The sequence below is a fragment of the Mirounga angustirostris genome, unplaced genomic scaffold, assembly GCF_029215605.1.
Source record: "Mirounga angustirostris isolate CCGP_5_RB_7025 unplaced genomic scaffold, mMirAng1.0.hap1 SCAF_11, whole genome shotgun sequence".
Lineage (NCBI taxonomy): Eukaryota > Metazoa > Chordata > Mammalia > Carnivora > Phocidae > Mirounga > Mirounga angustirostris.
The window spans coordinates 37,156,266-37,169,096 of record NW_026991719.1 but is presented as its reverse complement, the minus strand read 5'-3'; the positions used below and the strand labels follow the sequence as shown (position 1 = coordinate 37,169,096).

General features: G+C 38.2%; 2 non-coding genes across 2 annotated transcripts; both read right to left on the bottom strand.

Annotated features, from left to right (window-relative positions):
• Nucleotides 1-2,235: 2,235 nt before the first annotated feature.
• On the bottom strand, nt 2,236-2,342 carry LOC123851367 (U6 spliceosomal RNA). The gene has a single exon (XR_006792563.1). It is a non-coding gene; the product is annotated as a U6 spliceosomal RNA (small nuclear RNA).
• A 1,178-nt stretch (nt 2,343-3,520) lies between these two features.
• On the bottom strand, nt 3,521-3,626 carry LOC123851358 (U6 spliceosomal RNA). The gene has a single exon (XR_006792558.1). It is a non-coding gene; the product is annotated as a U6 spliceosomal RNA (small nuclear RNA).
• Between the last annotated feature and the right edge of the window lie 9,205 nt (nt 3,627-12,831).

Below are 12,831 nucleotides of genomic sequence, written 5' to 3'. Positions count from 1 at the left end.
CTCAAAAGGTCTCTTGTGTCACTTTGGAATAACTCCCCCATTGCCCTCTGAGCTCTAGCCTCCCTTCCCTGGGAAACTTATGATCTATTATCTGTCATTATAGATTAAATTGCATTTTCTAGAATTTTATATAAATGAATCATACAATATATATACTCTTTTTTAGTCCAGCTTCTTTAATCAACATAATTACTTTGAGAGTCATTTATGTTGCAGTGTGTATCAATAGTTCATTTCATTTTATTGCTGAGTAGTATCCCATTGAATAACTACATCATGATTTGTTTATTCCCTCACCAGCTGATGGATATTTGGCTTATTTACAGTTGAGGGCTATGTTTTAAAAAGTTGCTGTGGACTACCTGTACAAGTATTTGTATGGATGTATACTTCTTTTTTCTCTTGGGTGATTGCTTAGGGTGGAATGGTTGGGTCATATGTAATAGATGGATATTTCACATTTTAAGAAACTGCCAAAATGTTTTCCAGTGTGATTATACCATTTTACATTCCCATCAGAAGCATATGAGTATTCCAGTTCCTCCAAATCCTTACCAACATTTGGTATGGTTTATCTTTTCAATTTGAGTCATTCAAATAAGTATGTAGTAGTATCTCATTGCTGTTTTAATTTGCCCTTCCCTAATGACTGATGAAGTTGAGCATCTTCTCATGTGCTTGTTTATTGTCACCTATTTTATTTATTTATTTTTCATTTATTTTTTATTTTTTTATTATGTTAATCACCATACATTACATCATTAGTTTTTTATTACTGTCACCTATTTTACAGAAGAGTTTGTGAAGATTTGGTATTATTTCTTCATAACATGTTAGAATTCTCCAGTGAAGCCATCTAGGCCCGAGGATTTCTTTTGAGAAGGTTTTTAACTATTTATTTATTTATTTAGAAAGATTGAGAACGGGGGAAGAGACAGAGGCTGAGGGAGAGAGAATCTCAAGCAGACTCCACGCTGAGCATGGAGCCCAATGCAGGGTTCGATCTCGTGACCCTGAGATCATGACCTGAGCCGAAATCAAGAGTCAGTTGCTCAACCGACTGAGCCACACTCCACTACATATTTAATATTTATTTATTTTAAAGATTTTATTTATTTATTTGAGAGACAGAGAGTGAGTAAGAGAGAGAGCACAAGTGGGGGTGTGGGGAGAGGCAGAGAGAGAAGGAGAAGCAGGCTCTCTGCTGAGCAGGGAGCCCAAGGCAGGTCTCCATCCCAGGACCCCAGGATCATGACCTGAGCCAAAGGCAGATGCTTAATCGACTGAGCCACCCAGGTGCCCCTACATATTTAATTTTTAAAGTAGATATATAACTATTCAGATTATCTATTTCTTCTTGAGAGAGTTTGGTAGCTTGTGTCTTTCAAAGAATTTGTCCATTTTATCTGTTATCAAATTGATTGGCATAAAGTCATTTGTAGTACACCATTTTTATCTTTTTTATATCCGTAGAATCTGTAGTGATGTCGTCTCTCATTCCTAATGTTGGTAATTTGTGTTCTTTCTCTCTCTCTCTCTGCTGATTAGTCTGGCAAGAGTTTTATCAATGTTATTGATTTTCTCCAAGAACCAATTTATGGTTTTATAATTTTTTCTATTGTTTTTATCCTGTCTAGTCCATTGATTTCTGCTCTAAACTTTCTTTTCTATTTTTACTTCTCCCAATCATTTTTTTAGTTTCTTTTTTTTCCCAAGTTTTTAATTTAAATTCCAGTTAGTTAACATACAGTGTAATATTAGTTTCAGCTGTACAATTTAGTGATTCAACACTTCCATACAACACCCGGTGCTCATCGCGACAAATGCACTCCTTAATCCCCATCACCTATTTCATCCATCTCCCCCCACCCACCTCCCCTCTGGTAACCATCGGTTTGTTCTCTATAGTTAAAAGTCTGTTTCGGGGTGCCTGGGTGGCTCAGTTGATTGAGCGACTGCCTTCGGCTCGGGTCATAATCCTGGAGTCCCGGGATCGAGTCCCACGTTGGGCTCCCTGCTCAGCTGGAGGGTCTGCTTCTCCCTCTGACCCTCTTCCCTCTCGTGCTGTCTCTCATTCTCTCTCAAATAAATAAATAAAATCTTAAAAAAAAAAGTCTGTTTCTTCATTTGTCTCTTTTTTTCCTTGTTCATTTGTTTCTTAAATTCCACATGTGAGTGAAATCACATGGTATTTGTCTTTCTCTGACTGACTGATTTCGCTTAACATCATACTCTAAAACTATGGAACACTTCATGAATTTGTGTGCCATCCCTGTGCAGGGGCCATGCTAATCTTCTCTGTATCATTCCAATTATAGTATATGTGCTGCTAAAGCAGGCACTCTTTTTCCAGTTTCTTAAGGTTGACACTGAGGTCATTGATTTGAGACCTTTCTCCTTTTCTAATATAGGTGTTTAGTGTTACAGTTTTTCTTTAAATATTGTGTAGTGACATCCCACAAAAAGCTGCATTTTAATTTTTATTTGGTTCAAAATACTTTTTAATTTCTCTATTTCTTTTTTGACCCATGAGTTTTTTAGAAGAGGACTATTTAATTTCCAAATATTTGGGGATTTTCTGGAGATTTTCCTATTATTAATTTCTAATTTAATTCCATTGTTGTCAGACAAGATGCTTTGTAGGTCTGAACACTTTAAATTTATTGAGAGAACTGTTTTAGGGCTCAGCATATGCTCACCTTAGTAAATGTTCCACGTGCCCTTGACAAAAACTGCTGTCTTTGGGTGGCATGTTCTAGCTAAACATCAATTTGGTCACTTTGGTTAGCATTGTTGTTAGGCTTTTTTCCATCCTTAGTGATTTTCTGTCTACTTGTTCATCAATTATTGAGAGGGGGATATTGAAATCTTTTACTGTATTGGTGCATTTATCTAGCTCTTCTTGACATTCTATCAGTTTTGTTTCATGTATTTTGAAACTCTGTTACTAGGTGCATAAATATTTTAGATTTTTATGTACTCTTGATAAAGTGATCCTTTATCATTGTGAAATTATGTTCTTTATCCATGGCAATATTCTTTGTTTTGAAATCTACTTTGATATTAATATTGCCACTAAAGCTTTCTTCTTTTTTTAATATTTATTTATTTATTTGACAGAGAGAGAGAGCACGCACAAGCAGGGGGAGCAGGAGAGGGAAAAGAAGGCTCCCCACCGAGCAGGGAGCCTGACACGGGGCTGGATCCCATGATCCTGGGATCATGACCTGAGCCAAAGGCAGACGCTTAACCAGCTAAGCCACCCAGGTGCCCCTAAAGCTTTCTTCTTATTAGTGTTAGGATGATATGTATTTTTCTATCCGTCAAAGCTGTTTGTGTATTTATAGTTGAAGTATTTTCTTGTAGGCAGCATATAATCAAATCATACTTTTTATTTTTTTAATTTTTATTTATTCATTTGTTATTTAAATTCATATAATTAACATATAATGTATTATTGGTTTCAGAGGTAGAGGTTTGTGATTTATCAGTCTTATATAATACCCAGTGCTCATTACATAAAAATATGGAACACTTCACGAATTTGCATGTCATCCTTGCGCAGGGGCATGCCAATCTTCTCTGTATCATTCCAATTTTAGTATATATGCTGCCAAAGTGAGCACCAAATCTTACTTTTTAAATCAAATCTGATACCTCTACCTTTTAATTGGGACATTGAGACTATTTACACTTAATATGATTATTGGTACAATTAGGTTTAAATTTATCTTCCTGCTATTTTATTTCTATTTGTTCTGTTTGGTCTGTGTTCTCCTGTTCCCCATTTTCTGCCTTCTTTTGGATTAATTGAATATTTTTATGATTCCATTTTCTTTCCTGAGTTGACTTAACTCTTTGTTTTCTTATTTTAGTGGTTGCTTTAGAGTTTATAGTATACAACTTTAACTTATTGCAGTTTACCTTAAAATGATACACCACTTCACATATAGTATAAGAACTTAATAATAGTATATTTCTTGCCTCCCAACTTCTGTATCATTGTCATACAATTTACTTTTATAGAAGTTATAAACACCAAACTACATTGTTATTATTTTAAACAGTCCATTGTGACTTAAAAATCATTAAATGATAAGATAAATATAAATTTACCCATGTAGTTACAATTACCAGGTCTCTTTCTTTCTTTCTTTCTTTTTTTTTTTTTTTTAGATTTTATTTATTTATTTGACAGAGAGAGAGATAGCGAAAGCAGGAACACAAGCAGGGGGAGTGGAGAGAGGGAGAAGCAGGCTTCCTGCCGAGCAGAGAACCCGATGTGGGACTCAATCCCAGGACCCTGGGATCATGACCTGAGCCGAAGGCAGACACTTAACGACTGAGCCACCCAGGTGCCCAGGTCTCTTTATTTCTTTATATAGATTTATTTTTTTTGAGAGAGCATTTTCTCCTCCCAGTTTTTTTAAAAGTTTTATTTATCTAAGTAATCTCTACACCCAATGTAGGGCTCGAACGCACAACCCCAAGATCAAGAGTCACATGCTCTACTGACTGAGCCAGCCAGCAGCCTCTCTTTATATAGATTTCTATTGCCATCTGCTATGATTTACCTTCTGCCAGAATGATTTCCTTTAACATTTCTTATAGTGCATGTGTACTGACGATAAATTCTCACAGCCTTTGCATCTGAAAGATTTTTATTTTGCCTTCATTTTTGAAAGATATTTTCACTGGATATAGAATTCTAAATTGACCTTTTTTACTTCTAGTAAAATGTCACTTCATTGTCTTCTCACTTGATTGTTTCCCACAAGAAATTTGCTGTCATCTTTATTTTTGCTCCTCTGTAGGTAACCAATTTTTTTCTCACTGTTTTTAAGATTTGCTCTTTATCATTGTTTTTGCAAATTTATTGTCATGTGCTTTGCAGTAGTTGCTTTAATCTTTCTTGTATTTGGGGTATGCTAAGTTTCTTGAATCTCTGGGTCTATATTTTTCATAAAATTTGGATTTGGAGGCCATTATTTTTTCAAATTTTCCTTACTTCCCCACTTCCCTTTCATGAACTTCAGTTACATGTAGATTAGTACACTTGCTGTTGCTCACAACTCATGGGTGCTCTTTTTACTTTTAAAAATTTTTTCTGTGTGTGTTTTATTTTGCATAGTTCCTTTTGCTATGTCTTTGAGTTTGTGGATAGTTTCTTCTACAATGACTAATCTGCCATTAATCTTATCCAGTGTATTTTGCATCTCTGACATTGCAGTTTTTATTTCTAGAATTTTGATTTGGTCTTCTGTCATATATTCCATATCTCTACTTAACTTTTCAAACATATGAAAGATAGTTATCTTTTAAATTTTTTAAGATTTTATTTATTTAATTGTCAGAGAGAGAGAGCACAAGCAGGGGGAGCAGCAGACAGAGGGAGAAGCAGGCTCCCCGCTGAGCAAGGAGCCCAATGTGGGACTCAGTCCCAGGACACTGGGATCATGACCTGAGCCAAAGGCAGAAGGTTAACTGACTGAGCTACCCAGGCATCCTGAAAGACAGTTATAAAAACAGTTTTAATGTCATTGTTTACTTATTCTAATCTGTTTCCCTGTTCTGGGTCAGTTTTGATTGTGTAATAATTTTTTGTCATTATAGGTCATGTTTTCCTGCTTTTTTCAAGCCTGGTAATTTTTGATTAAATGCCAGATATTCTGAGTTTTGCTTTTAAAATGTATTAGATGGGACTGGAATAGTGTTGTCTAGTGCTGATTATCCCTTACTTCTGAGGTAAAACCCTTCTGTGTGCTCTGACTGATGCTTCATGAATCATGAGGTTTTCCAGTCTAGCTACTGGGATTATTCCCAACTCACTGTGAGCACCAGGCACTATTACTTATAATCCTTTTGGGTGGTTCTTTCCCCAGCCTTAGGATTTTTCATACTTGCAGGCACTGATCAATACTCTGCTAAATATTCAAGAGTGATCCCCCTGCAAATCACCCATTTTCTCTGTGTGAACCTATCTCTTCTCTGATACTCTGTCTTGCAAACTCTAGCCATATTCTTCTTTCCAGACTCTCATGCACATCTCCTTAGCTCAGGGAGTCCTTCTGGCTCTGCCTCTGTTCCCCTTCTCTGCACTTCAGCCTGTGAATTCTTCCAAATCGATAAACTAGGCTAATCATTGGACTTACTTCGTTTTTCATTTCTCAGGAATCACCATCTTTTGCCACATGATATGCAGTGTCTTAAAAATCATTGTTTCTTAGGTTTTGTCCAATTTGGGGTTATTTTTGTTGGGTGGGTGATCTGGTGCCTCTTACTCCATTTTAGCTGGAAGTGGAATTCCAACTATTTGTTGCTAACCACATTGATCGTTTGCCTGTCAGAAAGTGATAGTTTGAGCATTTTACATCTCAAAACAATTTATTGTACTTTACATGTTGGTATTTAACTGTGTTTTAGTTATGTTTTAAGAAATCTGTGAGCTGCTTTTGGTTGACATTTGACCCATTTTTTTCTCATTTAAAGTAATGGAAACTAAGGGGTGCCTTGGTGACTTGGTCACATGAGGATTGTGCACGGGTTTGTCACTCCCCATCCATAGGACATGTTTGTTTAAAAGAATTACCTTGGGTGCCTGGGTGGCTCAGTCAGTTAAGCGTCTGCCTTCAGCTCAGGCCATGATCTCAGGGTCCTGGGATGGAGCCCCATGTTGGGCTCCCTGCTTGGCAGGGAGTCTGCTTCTCCCTCTGCCCCTCTCCCCTGCTCATGCTCTTTCTCTCTCACTCAAATAAATAAAAATCTTTAAGAAAAATAATGGGAACTAGGTTTCCAGTTAGCATTTTTATGTAGTATGTCTTATTTTCTATATTGGATTATTGATGTTAATTGGGAAATGCCTATAAATATTAGACTTTTAGGCTTGGGCTTTTTTTCTCTCGCATGAAAATCCTCCTGGAAGTAGCCTGTCTAGAGCTGTCATGGCAGTTCCATGAAGTTTTCAGAGACAGTGCCTTCTGTCTTTCTGCTCCTTAATGCATGAATTTCATCTCCTCAGAATTACCAGATGGAGCATTAGTCATCAAGTGCACATTCTAACTCCTCTTAGCTAAGTTAGCCCTCTTTTAATAGATTTTTCTAAGGGCCTATCCCTTGCTTTTCTCTTACTGTGATGGGTAGGCCAACCATATCTTCAAGAGATTGCTTACAAATGTAGTCTTTTAAGGGGTGCCTGGCCGACTCTGTTGGTAGAGCATGTGACTCTTGATCTCAGGGCTGTGAGTTCGAGCCCCATGTTGGGTATAGAGATTACTTAATAAATAAATAAATAAATAAATAAATAAATAAATAAATAAATAAAACAAATACAGTCTTTTCATTAGGCATCTTGTTGCCCTGAATAGAACTAAAGTTCTGTTGTTAAGCCATAAAGATAAAAGGGACATGGAGAAGCTATTAGGAGTATCTACACATTTGACTATGGACATTAATGACAGGCTAAGTATTCTGAATGCATTTTGAACATGGACATGACATAAGGTTTTTATTTTATTTTATTTTATTTTATTTTATTTTTAAAGATTTTATTTATTTATTTGACAGAGAGATAGAGAGCACAAGTAGGCAGAGTGGCAGGCAGAGGGAGAGGGAGTAGCAGACTCCCCGCTGAGCAGGGAGCCTGATGCAGGGCTCGATCCCAGGACTCTGGGATCATGACCTGAGCTGAAAGCAGACGCTTAACTGACTGAGCCACTCAGGCACCCCATGACATAAGGTTTAAAGAAGATCTTTCTGGAAGTGTAAGGCAATAGATTGTAGAATGGGAGAGGCTGGTGACAGTCTCCTATTTGGTATCTCCATGACAAATAACCAGGAAGGCAACACTGATGGTCAGCAGTGGAAAAGATAAAGGAAACACTCCAAAATACTTATATAAAGAAGAAACCTTAGAAAGCACTTGGTGGTAGATGGGTTGTAAATGGAATGTACAGAAAAGGGAGTGTGTAGCAAAGAATGACAAAATTATGAAAGGAGTGTAGGAAAACTCATGGAAGCCACTAATCTGTACATCTGGCAAGTTCAGCCCTGCCCAGGACTTAAGACAATGATGTCTGCATGATGCATTGAAGACTCTCTTTTGGCAACAGGGGTGTTGAAATAGTTTGGCACTAACACATCTGGTGTCTGCAGTGATCTCACATGGGCAGAGTACAGCTTGTTATATAGAGTAACCCCCATCAAAGATGGCCAGCTCACTGATATCATGAATGTCCAAGCCTTTGTTTCCATGTCCCTGCAGGAGTTCCCTCTAGGACAAAGAGCTAACCCTAAACCCCAGTCCTAAAGTCCTTAGAGCCCGCCAGCTTCTGTACCCAAAGCCAGTTCTATCTTTTGTCATATCAAAGATAGAATAAGAAAATAATAAACACATGGTAGTAAAAGAGTAAATAATCTGGCATCAGACAGGTCAGGACAGAATTATTGTTCAATATTTTGTTAGTTGGGTGACCTTAGACAAGTTACTCTTTGTCTCTGAGCCACATTTACTGATCTGAAAAAGGAGAATTATTATAATACCTGACCTATATAATTTTTTGTGAGACTTAGTCGTGTTTGTCAAAGAACATGGCAGTTGGAGAGCTCAGGTTCTGGCCTTGGCTCCGTCCATTTACTTGATGTGTCAATTTTGAAGTCACCCCTTTAGGTTTTGATTTCCTTATCTGTCCTTTTACAGAGCTTCAAAATCAGTTTTTGGCAGATAGTGTCTGCTCATTAAATATTTGTTAAAAAAATTCTGTTGTCTATAAAAAGGTTTCATTTAGATTAGCATCTTCCAAAGTATGTGTCATGAGATGCTGATAAATTGATAACGTGTATTTTAAATGCTTGTGCTTGAGATGATGCAGCAGGAAAACCCAAGAAGACAATGTAATTGATGACATTGACGAAGCCACCATATCTATTTTTTTCCTAGCTCTAAATTTAATGTTATCTGAAATAAAAACAAACCCCCTATGTTTGATAAGCTATTCTTATTTGGGTGTCTATTATTGCAGCCAAACTGAATTCTTGACTGATCCAAACTACTAATATTTACCCAATAGTATTTTATAGAAAAAGCCACTATTCCCCCTCAACCCCCATTCATTCAGTTCTTTCAATTTTCAATCAATTCATCAGTGAAAACATCCCCAGACACTTATTATGTGTGCTGTGTGCTAAGTGCCAGACAAAAGAAGTACAAATCCCAATTCTTACCACTGCAGTCTATTTGAGTATAGGTGGACATTGACTTAGCTAAATCATAATTAGATATTAGTTGATGGCCTAAATTGGGCAGCAATTTTTCTGAAGGCAGGGACTCATCAACCTGTGGGCTTGTCCTTGTCCCTGACGTGGAATATAATGGGAGCATGAGACATGCTTGCTCCACAGATGGTTTAATTTGTACACCTTGTAGCCCAGTTGCTCAACCAATTGGCTTCCTTATTGAAATGACAGCTAATTTAAAAGAATAAATAGCTATTTAATAGAATGGAAAACTATTAAACTCAGAGCCTTCTAATAAAGACTGATTCTTATGAAAGTCTTATGAAGTGTTAATTGCTGGCTCCTGAGAAAAGGGAAGAATGAAAAATTGCTTGTTACCTCACTGCAAACTCGGACTCTACTCTGAATAATACTGACAGTTCTAATAATAATAAAAATGATGCTGTTGCTCCTTTATCTTTCATCAGTACTTTGTGGCTTAGAAACTATGTAAATTTGGAGAAGTAATTGAGTATAAAGGAAAGATTTTGTTAGATCTGGATTCAAATCCAACTTCTGCTGTCTATGTTCTCAATTCTATCATCTGAAAAATGGGAATAATAATACATATTATAAATGTTAGGGACTAAATTTAAGAGCACCCTAAAAAATTGAAAGCAAGGAAAACAAAATCATGTCTGAGAACTAACCTTAAACGTCAACACCATGACTCATTGCCCAGTACCCCTAAAAATACAAAATGGCTGTAAGACCAGGTAGCAAATGCAATCAAAATAGAAGCTGCAGTTAGCCATAGAAACATATCAGAACATGACAAACACAATTGTCCAGATATTGGGAAAGGGAGACAGAGTGTAAGCCAACAAATTTTGGGTGTTTCGTGTCCAACAGGATAAACTGCTCCTAACATAGAAACGAAGGTAAAGTAGATTGAAAGCTCCTCCCATCAAGAGGTAGAGTTCCTCCCCCTTGAGTCTGGGTTCATCCACATGACTTGCTTTGGCCAATGGGTCATTGACAAATATGGCACAAGCAGAGGTTTGAATAGTGCTTACATAGTGAGGCTTGCCTTCTCTTGCTGTTGCTAACTCTTTTCCCATCATGTAAACAAGCCTGGGCTAACCTCCTGGAGGATGAGAACATACCTGTAGAGAGGCCTCTGCTGTTCAGCCAACTCAACCATCACAATTGAGGCCCTGTACATATGAGTGAGACCATCCTAGACCATCTAGCTCCAAACAAGTTGCCAGCTCAGGAGAACCACAGAACCACAGCTAACCCACAGAATTATGAAAAATAATAATTTATTGTTTTAAGTCACTGAGTTTTGGGGTAGTTTGTTATGCAGCATTAGACACCAGAGACTTTTTAGCTTTCAGTATTCCAGTCCCAGGGGAGAGGTCATTCCTTCCATATGTATGTATGTGGATGTATCAGACAATTTTACACTGACATCATCAATGACTCCATTCTCCTGACTTCCCTTACTCTGAGACCATGCTCACCAGCAAATGTCTACTCATGACCTGGCCTGCCACATAGTTTGCTTACAGTGGGCAATGGACCAACCACATGAACCCCCAAGGATTCCTAGCCCCTGGCAAGGTAATTATTTAGGATAAATTAATGAAGTGGCTTCTGACCAAGGTTTGGCTTAAGGAGCAGATATTCTATATCTCTAAACATTCACTCTCCATTCTTCTCTACCCTGCTCTTTACTCCAGAAATTTGATCTGTATAGATTGCCTCAAGGAGTAACTTTGCCTTGTAGCTTCTTACTGGGCTTCACCAATGGGAAACTCTACCTGAAGACTGGAGAGAAGGAGAGCAATTTCAGAGGACTGATCCTTAGATTCCCACCCTCTAAGGTTGGTTTGGCTAAGCTAAGTCCCTGGACTAAAGATTGCAGCTCCTGTGGGGCGCCTGGGTGGCTCAGTTGGTTAAGCGACTGCCTTCGGCTCAGGTCATGATCCTGGAGTCCCGGGATCGAGTCCCGCATCGGGCTCCCTGCTCAGCAGGGAGTCTGCTTCTCCCTCTGACCCTCCTCCCTCTCATGCTCTCTGTCTCTCATTCTCTGTCTCAAATAAATAAATAAAATCTTTAAAAAAAAAAAAAAAGATTGCAGCTCCTGTGAAGATGACCCCTTCTCTGCAACTCTCTCTTTGAAACCAACCCTTCCCCTCATCTTTTCAGGCCTAGAGGTAAAAATGGAGCAATTTTTACTAGGCTCCAGTTCTGCACTATCCTCTGTGGTTTCCTTACTCCTGCCCACACTTTTGTAAATAACTCTTTTATTAAACCCTTTCCCAATTATCCTGATTTCAGCATGCCATCTGTCTCCTGTTGAACCCTGACTGATACATATGTTAAGCATGTGGGTTTGAGTATCTGGTTTGTCTGATGGTGATTTCTCCTTGGCTTATGATTTACCTCTGAGAGATGGCTCCACATTCACTGAGCCAATATAGTCAAGTTTTTAGGCCCATGAGCCTGAGAGTCAGGCTGAAATTCACAAAGGTAACAAATCCCTCTAGGAGCCAGCCAGCTGGCCTTGTCCCTTCTGGAGTGGAGAACAAGAACTGTACTTTTCTATATTTCCACAATACCCACTTTTCAGAGTTGCTATTAGGATTAGATAAACTACATGCAAATTGCTTTGTACCTTTGTACCTGCCATTTTTAAAATTCTCAACGTGTTAAGAATTGCTGTTGTTTTGTTTAAATGTTCTTTTACTGTATAATATGGTCTTTACCAATTAAATGATGTGTAATATTTTTCTTGGACTCCTTTTTTTGGATGCTTTTATTAATGTGGCACATTGAGATTATGGGGGCTGGGATAAAAAAAGAGAGAGAACATAGGTGAAGCATGATTTACACATGGTGCATAAAGCTTCTAAAGCCTTATGACAAACCACCAAGTGGAAAGGATTTTGATTTAGCAATTGTCACATGAACACATTCAGTGAGTCAAACGTGAAGCCAAAACGGCACTCTAAGTAAAACAAATAGTTTTGCCAGTTCATTGTAAGTAAGCATTCATGAAGCACTTGATTTGCTTGTACTGGGAAAGTTGATATAAGACAGTTGGGGGGATGGCAAGTGGATCCCCTCTGGGACATGGCATGGTGGCAAGACGTGTCGGTTCCCTTGTTACTTACTAAGAAGTAAGGAAATTCAAGTAAAAAGACTCTCCAGCATTGCCTCGTTTTCAGAAAAAGCCAGCATCCTGGGTGCCGAGTAGGGAGGCCAAGTCAAGAGGGCCCTGGTAACGTCACTCACATCTCTTTCCATTATGGGTTCAGGCTAGCCTCTACATTGTCGGGTCCCACCTCTCTTTCTCTCCAGACAGCAAATATTGTCTTACTCACCTACACACATGCAGACACCCCCCCACCAGGTGTAGAGAGCCATTCAAAATCAACCTTAATCATTTTTATTCTCTACAAATGTCATTCTCTGATGAATGTTTTTGCTGAGAATTGCTGGTTTATTTTAGATGATTTGTTTGGGGGCCTCAATTTCATGTCCTTATCATTCAAAATAGGAGGTGACTTCAGAGGAGCTCTAAGGCAGCTCAGGAAAAGGCAGCCAAGGAGC